The following is a 10,695-nucleotide window of genomic DNA, read 5'->3' on the forward strand; positions in this document are numbered from 1 at the left end:
ACCTGTCCACCATTTAATAGGCACATGTCAGGAGCATGATGGAATATTCTCCACTTGCCTGGGTGAGTGCAGCTCCAACAACACTCAGGAAGTTTGACATCATCCAGGACAAAGCAGTCCACTTGATTGATACTCCATCCATAAACATTCATTCCCTCCACCACTGACTCACAGTGATAGCAGTGTGTACCATCTACTCGATGCACTGCAGGAACTCACCAAGCCTCCTTAGACAGCACCTTCCAAACCCACAACTGCTACCATCTAGAAGGACAAGGGCAGCGGATACATGGGAACACCACTCACCATCCTGACTTGGAAATATATCACCATTCCTTCACTGTCACTGGGTCAAAATCCTGGAACTCTTGCCCTAACAGCACTGTGGGAGTATCTACACCACATGGACTGCAGTGGTTCAAGAAAGCAGCTCACCACAAGCTTCTCATGGGCAATAAATGCTGGCCTAGCCAGTGATGCCCACACCCCATGAATGAATAGAATAAAAAGGAGAAGATGCTACCAAAGTCATAGTAAAATACCAGTTGGGATACCAGATGGGCTAAAAATTGATGAAGAGGAAGTACTGAAGTGGTTGGTTGCACTTGGTTAGATCAGTCGCCAGGTCTGGATGGGATGCATCTTAAGTTGGTGTGGTACAGGCCATAATCTTCCAATTTTCCTTAGGTTCAGTGGGTGTGAGCAGAGTACTGGAGAATTGCAAATGATAACCTTGATCAAAAAAAGTGGAAGGATAAACCCAGTAACTACAGGTCAGTTAGTTTAACTTCAGTGATAGGGAAACTTTTAGAAATGATGATCTGGGACAAAATTAACAGTCACGTGGACCATTGTGCATTAATTAAGGAACATCTACATGGACACTTTAAAGGCAAATGGTGTTTAACTAACTTGAATGATTTTTGTGATGGCTTAACAGAGAGAGTTGATGTGGGCAATGAGGTTGATGTAGTGTATATGGACTTCCAAAAGGCATTTGATAAGTGCCACATAGTCGGCTTCAAGTTTACTTATGTTATAAAAGGGGCGGTAGCAGCATGGATATGAAATTGGCTAAAAGGAAAAAAATAGGTAGCAGTGGTGAACAGTTGTTTTTTGGACTGGAAGAAGATATACAGTCAATTCCCCAGGGCTCAGTACTTGGATCATTATTTTTCGTGATATATATTAATGACCTAGATTTTATGTTCAGTTGACATAAAACTTGAAAATACTATGAAGTGTCAGGACATAGGCAGGCTTGTGGACATGCCCTCACAAGGTCCCTTTATTTTTGAAAATATGATTTTTCAATTTTCAACTGACTGGAAATGTTTACATTTGAAATGAGACAGAACAAACCACTTAAAAATGTAAGGCCATCTTCCAGATTAAGATGATAAACCAACAAATCACCCTAAGGGGACTGTGAAGGGAGGACATTTCCTATAATTCAAAGGCCTATCAAAACTCAACACTCTAAAGAAGAGACATTACAATGCAAAGTGCTGGATATTGAAACAATCACTACCACAGGCAAACCCACGCAAAACCCCTTGGAAATACACAATGGGTGACGTATAACAGGCCAGACTGCAGCCACTGCAGAGAGATTGCAAGAAAGTTTTCAGCAAAGGTAATATGCTGAAAGCTGGGCTCTCTTTCTCTCTTTTAGAAGAAATGTATCACCCAGTTCAGAAGACAACGCTACTAGAAGTCTACCAGTGAACTGAAATCTCGTAATAATTGCAACATCTTCTATATCTGACCACATCCACACAACCCACTATTCCAAATCGGCAACAATGTTTAAAAATCTACGCCTCAAGGACAATCAAATAATATATTCGAAGAATGTATACTCTTCTAACTTTTTTACTGGACTCTAACTTCCTTTACTTCGCGCGTGTGTGTGTGTGTGTGTGTGTGTGTAAGTGTGTGTGTGTGTGTGTGTGTGTGTGTGTGTAAGTGTGTGTGTGTGTGTAAGTGTGTGTGTGTGTGTGTGTAAGTGTGTGTGTGTGTGTGTAAGTGTGTGTTTGTGTGTAAGTGTGTGTGTATGGAAGAGACACGTTGCGTTTTTATTATTTTTTTCTTGGATTTAGTGGTTAATAAATTTGCTCTTTCTTTGACTCAAGTAAACCTTGTTTGATTGTCTCCTTTTTGATCCTTTTTGCATAAATAGTTAAATACATCCTGACTCAGAAAAGACATACCCTTGTGAAAAAGGAACTTAAACCTTTGTTGTGACCAATCGAGGAGGCTTAATAGAGGGGAGCCAGTTCACCCCTTCTCACCTAGTCATAACAATATGGCAGATGAAACTTAACCCAAAGCACCGCAAAGTGATATTTTTCAGTATGAAGACTGTGGGGAGGAAATGGAAACTAAAGGATACAATTCTGAAGTCTGTGCAGGAACAAAGAGAACTGGCGATATATTTGTATATATATATGTACACATCATTGAATGTGGCAGGGCAGGTTGAAAAAGTAATTTAAAAACCCGATTGGATTCTGGCTTTTTTACAAAGGCATATAGCACAAAAGCAAAAAAGTTATGATGAACATTTGTAAAACAATTTTGGCCACACAGGAGTACTATGTCCAATTCTTGGCTCCACACTTTGAGGAAGGATGTGAAGACCTTACAGAGAGTGGGGAAAAGATTTACTAGAATGGTTCTAGAGATTAGGGATTTCAGCTACATGAATATATTGCTGAGGTTGTTCTCCTTAGAGCAGAGAAGACTGAAAGGAGATTTGATAGGGGTTCAAAACCTTGAGGGGTCTAAGGAAGCAAATAGAAAGAAACTGATCCTATAGACGGAAGGGAAGGGTTGAGAACCTGAGGACAGAGATTTAAGGTGATCTTGAAAGCACATGTTGACAGGATGGCAGAGGCAGATTCAATCTGGCTTTCAAAAGGGAATTAGATTCATATTTGAAAGGAAAAAAGAAATTGCAGGTTTACACAGGAAGGGCTGGGGGTGGGACTAGCTGGATTGCTCATGCAGAGAGTCAGCATGGAATTGATGGGCCAAGTGGCTTCTTTCTGGGCTGTGATTATTCTATGATTCTATCACAGATAGCAGGCAAATCGTATTTGCATGTGTGCCTAATATAAGCATTGGACTCAGTATTGTTAAGTGTATTTATATATTACATACCAGTCGACATCTTATGACACTGCACGTGGGAGGGTGATTTTCATGTGTTTATCACCTTATTAACATTGGAAAATGGGGCAGAAGACAAAAATCCATTTTTCCACCCATTGGCCTCAAAAATCAAAAACCCCACCTCAGACAGATTTCGTGTCATGAGTGAGCCTTATACCAACATGTATATCAGGATCCTACCCTCATGATGGATCATGATGTAACCTTCGTGGACTAATGGAGTTTATATAGGTAATTTCCATTATAAATGTGGACATGGAAAGTTATGAGGAAAATATATGCTCATGTAACAATAGGAAGTGTACACAGATTTAAACTGAATACTGATATGATCCAATCAACTAGGTGTTGGGGCTGATTTCTGCAATTTGAAGTTTTTTTCTAAGTTAATGTATAAATGCTTCATAACTATCAATTGGTTCCAAAATGTTAGATAGTTTACGACCCTTAAAGAGCTCTCAGGTTTAGGCTGGCAGATACCATATTATTTTGATGTGCTGGAGAAGAAGCCATGGAGGTATAAAGGGTGTTTTATAAATGATTTTCCATCTAGAAATGTAGCAGGACATTTTCTTCAAGCAGATGAAAATTGCAGGTCATTCTTTAATAAGTTCCTTCAAAACATTTAAAATGGCATATAAAAAAAATTTGTCCATGTTAGTAGTCTTGCAAATAGCATTATGTTGCAAATTCGAAGCTATATCAAGGGTACTTGTGACAGTGGAAGCCATTAAAACAGACTTTAAGTAATTGAGACAACAATTATCCCAAGACTTCAGCATTTTACTTTGAAGTAAAGTTTTGCGTTCTCTTGTACTTTTATAATCTGATGACCTTAAGGCATGTACAAAAACATAAGGATGTCCAAGAAAGAAAAAAGGCCTTTTGAACCAACAACGCATTAAGAGCACTTAACCCCAGTAAGCTGCTTTTTAAACAAATTCCTGAACCTTTTCTCAGAAGCAGCATTTTGTGTAAAAAAGATTATTGGGATTGGGTGATGCTGGCAAGCCAGCGTTTATTGCATATTCTTTGCCGGCCATGGAGGAAGCAATATAGCATGGGACTGGAGTCACATACATGCCAGACTGGGTAGAAGCGTCAGCTTCCCTTCCCTGAAAGGCATTAGTGAACCACTCTGGTATTTAATAACAATCCATCAGCTTGGATAGTCATTTTTGGGTGCTGGCCACAAAGAACCAGAATAATTGAATGTGTTTTCATGTGATGTGGTCATCATGAGGCATGGGCAGCATTTGGTGCTTATTCCTAATTGCCTTGCAACTGAGTGGCTTGCTAGGCCATTTCAGAGGGCAATTAAGAGCCAACCACATTGCTGTGGGTCTGGAGTCACATGAAGGCCAGACCAGTAAGGACGGCAGAATTCCTTCCCGAAGGGACATTAGTGAACCAGATGGGTTTTTCCAGCAATCAAGGAAAGTTATTATTGGCACCCTTACTGTCATAGTGGTATTGTTGTTGGACTTGTAATCCAGAAGCCCAGAGTAACCCCGGGCTCAAACCCCACCATGGTAGGTGGTGACATTTGAATTCAAGAAAAAGAAATCTGGAGTTAAAAGTCTAATGCTGACCATGAAACCATTGTCAATTGTCCTTATCTTGTCTGACCTTCATGTGGCTCCAGACCCTCAGCAATGTGGTTGACTCTTAGCTGCCCTCTGAAGTGGCCTGGCAAACCACTCAGTTGTATCAAACTGCTAAAGAGCCTAAAAGAAATGGAACTGGACAGACCACCCGGCATCAACCTAGACACTGGAAACAACAATGGCAAACTCAGCCCTGTTGACTCTGCAAAGTCCCCCCTACTAACATCTGGGGGCTAGTGCCAAAATTGGGAGAGCTGTCTCACAGATTAGTCAAGTAACAGCCTGACATAGTCATCCTCACTGAATCATACGTTACAGATAATGTCCCAGGCTCCACCATCACCATCCCTGGGTATGTCCTGCCCCACCGGCAGGACAGGCCCAGCAGAGGTGGCGGCACAGTGATATACAGTCGGGAGGGAGTTGCCCAGGAAATCCTCAACATCGACTCTGGATCCCTTGAAGTCTCATGGCATCAGGTCAAACATGGGCAAGGAAATCTCCTGCTGATTATCATGTGCCGCCCTCCCTCAGCTGATGAATCATTGCTCCTCCGTGTTGAACACCACTTGGAGGAAGCTCTGAGAGTGGCAATTGCACAGAATGTATTCTGGGTGGGTGACTTCAATCTCCATTACCAAGAGTGGCTTGGCAGCACTACTACAGGCTGAGCTGGCCGAGCCCTAAAGGACATAGCTGCTAGATAGGGTCTGTGGCAGGTGCTAAGGGAACCAACAAGAGGGAAAAACATACTTAACCTAATCCTCACCAATCTGCTGCAGATGCATCTGTCCATGACAGCATCAGTAGGAATGACCACCTCATAGCCTGGTGGAGATAAAGACCCATCTTCACATTGAGGATACCCTCCATCATGTTGTGTGGCACTGCCACTGTGTTAAGTGGGATAGATTTCGAACACACCTAACAACTCAACACTAGGCAACCATGAGGCGCTGTGGGCCATCAGCAGCAGCAGAATTGTATTCAGCCACCATCTGTAACCTCATGACTAGCATATCCCCCACTCTACCATCACCATCAAGCCAGGATATCAACCATGGTTCAATGAAGAGTGCAGGAGGGCATGTCAGGAGCAGCACCAGGCATACCTAAAAATGACGTGTCAATCTGGTGAAGCTACAACACAGGAGCACTTGCATGCCAAACAGCATGTGATAGACAGAGCTAAGTGATTCCACAACTAACGGATTAGATCTAAACTGTGCAGTTCTGCCATATCCAGTCGTGAATGGTGGTGGACAATTAAACAACTCACTGGAGGATGCTCCACAAATATCCCCATCCTCAATGATGGGGGAGCCCAGTACATCAGAGCAAAAGGCTGAAGCATTCACAATAATCTTCAACCTTCTCCAGAGGACCCCAACATCACAGATGCCAGTCTTCAGCCAATTTGATTTACTCCATGTAATAACAAGGAACGGCTGAAGGCACTGGATACTGCAAAGGCTATGGGCCCTGACAATATTCTGACAATAGTACTAAAGACTTGTGCTCCAGAACTTGCCATGCCCCTAGCCAAGCTGTTCCAGTACAGCTACAATACTGGCATCTACCCAGCTATGTGGAAAGTTGCCCACTTATGTCATGTACACAAAAAGCAGGACAAGTCTAACCCAGCTAATTACCGCCCCATCAGTCTACTCTCCATCATCAGTAAAGTGATGGAAGGGGTCATCAACAATGCTACCAAGTGGCACTTGCTTAGCAATAACCTGCTCACTAACACTCAGCTTGGTTCCACCAGGGCCAATCAGCTCCTGATCTCATTACAGCCTTAGTCCAAACATGGGCAAAAGAGCTGAACTCCAGAGGTGAGGTAAGAGTGACTGCCCTCGACGCCAAGGCAGCACTTGACCAAGTGTGGCATCAAGGAGCCCTAGCAAAACTGGAGTCAATGAGAATCAGGGGGAAAACTCTCTGCTGGTTGGAGTCATACCTAGCACAAAGGAAGATTGTTGTGGTTGTAGGAGGTTAACCATCTCACTGCGGGAGTTCCTCAGGGTAGTGTCCTAGGCCCAACCATCTTCAGCTGCTTCAACAATGACATCCCTTCCATCATAAGGTCAAAAGTAGGGATGTTCGCTGATGGTTGTACAATGTTCAGCACCATTCGTGCCTCCTTAAATACTGAAGCAGTCCATGTCCTGGACAATATCCAGGTTTGGGCTGACAAGTGGCAAGTACCATTTATACCACACAAGTGCCAGGCAATGACCATCTCCAACAAGAGAGAATCTATCCATCACCCCTTGACATTCAATAGCATTACCATTACTGAATTCCCCACTTTCAAGATTCTGGAGATTGCCATTGACCAGAAACTGAACTGCACTAGCCGTATAAATACTGTGGTTACAAGAGCAGACAAGAGGCTAGGAACTCTGTGGTCAGTAACTCACCTCCTGACTCCCCAAAGCCTGCCCACCAAGTACAAGGCACAAGTCAGGAGTGGGATGGAATACTCCCCACTTGTCTGGATGAGTGCAGCTCTATCAACACAAGAAGCTTGACAACATCTATGACAAAGCAGCCCACAAACATTCACACCCTCCACCACCTACGCACCATGGCAGCACACTGCCATCTACAAGATGCACTGCAGGAACTCACCAAGTCTCCTTAGACAGCACCTTCCAAACCCACGACCACTACCATCTAGAAGGACAAGGGCAGCACATAGATGGGAACACCACCACCTGGAAGTTCCCCTCCAAGTCAGTCACACCATCCTTGACTTGGAAATAAATCTCCGTTCCTTCACTGCCGCTGGGTCAAAATCCTGGAACTCCCTCCCTAACAGCACTGTGGGTGTACCTACACCACATGGACTGCAGCGGTTCAAGAAGGCAGCTCACCACCACCTTCTCAAGGGCAGTTAGGGATGGGCATTAAATGCTGGCCTAGCCCAGCGACACCCACATCCCATAAAATAAAAGAAGTTGCCATGGTGGGATTTGGACCCATGTCCCCAGAGCATTAACCCGGGCCTTTGGATTACTAATGCAGTAGCATTAACATTACGTCACTGTCTCCCAACAAACGGCATAATTTGCCATGGTGGAATTTGAGCTCCTCTTGCTTAATGACCTTTTTTTTTAAACGACATTATGCTCCAATATTGAGAATTCTTCCTAACGTTACCCTTTAGCCCTCCTCATTATTGGCTTGTGCCCCTAGTGTTAGATTTAAACTTTCACTTTCCTACAAGCCTATTATCAGACACTTTGCTGGAATATTTATGCCAGAATGAACGTGGCCATTGATTCTCAATCACTCAGTTTGGAATACAAATGGTAAGAAAGCACTTATTTTAACATTTTAACGGAATCAAGAGAATAGAAATACCGAGGAAAGTACTTAAAGAGCCTAATATTTCAGTGGATGAATGGATTATTCCTGCCACCATCTAGGGAATATAGATTTAAAAGGATTAGACGGCAAATTGAGGAGACATTTTTCATTGAGTGTGGTGGGTGGGGGGTGGTGTGGGGATCTGGAACTCTGCTTTAAGAGGAGGACAGAAGCGGAAACCTTTAACGCATTTAAGAAATATTTGGATATGGGCTTGAAACCTGGTGACCTACAAAGATCAGGTTGAAGAGCTGGAAAGTGGGATTAGGCAGGATAGCTCCTTATTTCCGCCGACGTAGCCCGAATGGCCTCCATTTGTGCTGTACATTGCTATGATTCTGTGATTCCGCAGCAAACAAAGACTTCCGACACTCTAACAGTTATAAACAAACAAAATCTATCCCACTGTTGGTTTCCGTTTCAATGATTGTAACTACCTTCTAAATTTCCAGCACCTTGTTCCGCTGTCAGCCCCTTGGATCTCGGAGGTTCACTGCACTGAGTCCCCAACTGGCCAAATATTTTCGGAACAGCAACAGGTATTATCCACACCCGCATCCTGTTGTTCTTTGAACCCCGATTTTTTTTTTGTTTTACCAATGCTATTTCTTGACAAAGAAACCAGCTGCATTTACACCTTCACCTGCTACAGCACAGATAACACACAGAGAGGGACAGAGAGAGAGATTAACCGCTAAACCCCAGCACTTTAATGGAAGAAATAACTTCAACATCTCATAGTGCATTCTGCCAGACAAACTTTTCTGTTGAAGAGTCATACGGACTCGAAACGTCAACTTCATCCCTCTCGGCAGAGGCTGCCAGACCTGCTGGAGTTTTTCCCAGGTATTTTTATTTTTATTTTGGATTTCCAGCATCCGCAGTTTGTTTGTTTTTTTTTTGCTTTTAACTTTTTTTTTTCTAAATCGCCGCAGCACATTTTAGGAAGGAATGCACAAGCAGGTGGTTACGAATGAAATACATCTTTGCACATTATGTTGGCTAATATTTAGCGCATTGCGAGAGTGGCACCGAGACAAAAGAGCGCGATTCGCCGCAAAGCTTCTTATCACCAAACACATTCAAACTGAAAGGTGCAGAGCACAAGTCTCAGTTGACACTGTTGGCGCTTCCAGACAATTGAAAACTACAGACCTGTTCTCTGTCCGCCGATGCTGCCGGACCTGCTGAGTTTTTCCCAGGTATTTTTATTTTTATTTTGGATTTCCAGCATCCGCAGTTTTTTTTGTTTTTGTTTTTGTTTTTATATTTTTATTTAGACCTTTTCTCTCACCGGTTTAAGGTCCGATTGTTGGGGCTGTCCAGCCTTGTCCCCTTGCCGGCTGCGTGCATCCGAAGAGGTTTGCGAGGCTCGGTTCGTTCCCCCAGCCTTTAAGACGTCAGTTAGCACCCCACGTATCTCCTCCGTGGTTGGCGGATACTCTCCCAAGGAAGCATTCCTCAGATAACTGGATGGTTCCCCCACTCGTCCCCGACTTCCTCTTGCATTCCTCCACCACCCTCATCTCCCCCCCACCCCCCGCCGAGGAGCGAGTCACACGTCTCAGTAAAAAAAAAACAAGTTGCACAGCAGGATCCCACAGCCTCCAGGAGCAGAAGCTCCGCGCCGCGGGTTAAGTGTCTCTCTCAGTGCGGCCGTGGCGGCCGCTCACTGGCCGCGATGTACAGCGGCTGCTTCAGAGGAAGCGGGCGTGACCCTTATAAAGCGCTACCACCTCCTCACATCTCTCCAAGATGAAAGCGGCTGTAAACAGAGAGCAGTGCAGCAGCATCGGACAAACAGGGGCTGTGGGTGACGGGGGAAGGGGGAGACAACTGGGTTAAATCTTCAGGCAGACGCCCTTCCACAGCGATCATTATTTTCTGTCCTATGAGCAATATTAAATTAAGGACTCGGGGGCTTGGTGGGGGGTGGGGGGGGGGGGGGGGTGCGGCGTCTACACAGAGCATCGTTTTTATTCATGTATAAAAATCAGAGTTGGTTCAAATTCCAGACTTTTGCTCGCGGCGCCCCAGTGAATTATTCACTTATTTCGCCACTTCTACGAAATGACAACAAATATCCTGGTTCATTCCTTCTGTATAACCCACCCCATGAACAGAGGGCAGTCTGCAAGGACTGAGCTACCGAATAGCGAAGTTTACTATAATATTTTAATAATATAATATTTATAATATTTTAGTTTAATATTATATCTTAGTCCCAATGGGTTTCATAACCAGCTTCCATTGCTATTTTATACCTCTAGGATCGGCACTGGATGGACATTAAGACCCGCAATCAAATGATGGCTTGAATTGTCAACACTCATACTGCACCAAAGTCCTGATATTTACTGGCGCCTTTGGAATCCCAGCTTTAACTTTGTGCCGGTGGTTGGGTTTTGAATGCGTTAGCATCTCGCCCAGAAAGTGGGGTTTTCTCGCTTTTACATGCCCATCATGGTAGTATTGAATAAAAATTGATCATGAATTCCCCAAAGTGTTACCCGAATAGGGATTGCCAATCCTC

At 43.9% G+C, this 10,695-nt stretch overlaps 1 protein-coding gene across 2 annotated transcripts in view; it reads right to left on the reverse strand.

Annotated features, from left to right (window-relative positions):
* Positions 1–9,639, reverse strand: part of tbxa2r (thromboxane A2 receptor) — a 36,769-nt gene extending 27,130 nt beyond the window's left edge. Inside the window, exon 1 of one of the 2 annotated variants that reach the window (XM_041204909.1) lies at positions 9,457–9,639. The gene's annotated coding sequence lies outside the window, so the exon portion shown is untranslated. Of the gene's footprint in view, positions 1–9,317; positions 9,377–9,456 lie in introns of those variants that run through there. The other variant, XM_041204910.1, reaches the window with a different exon arrangement.
* Positions 9,640–10,695: the final 1,056 nt, after the last annotated feature.

This window comes from Carcharodon carcharias, chromosome 14 (genome assembly GCF_017639515.1).
Source record: "Carcharodon carcharias isolate sCarCar2 chromosome 14, sCarCar2.pri, whole genome shotgun sequence".
Taxonomy (NCBI): domain Eukaryota; kingdom Metazoa; phylum Chordata; class Chondrichthyes; order Lamniformes; family Lamnidae; genus Carcharodon; species Carcharodon carcharias.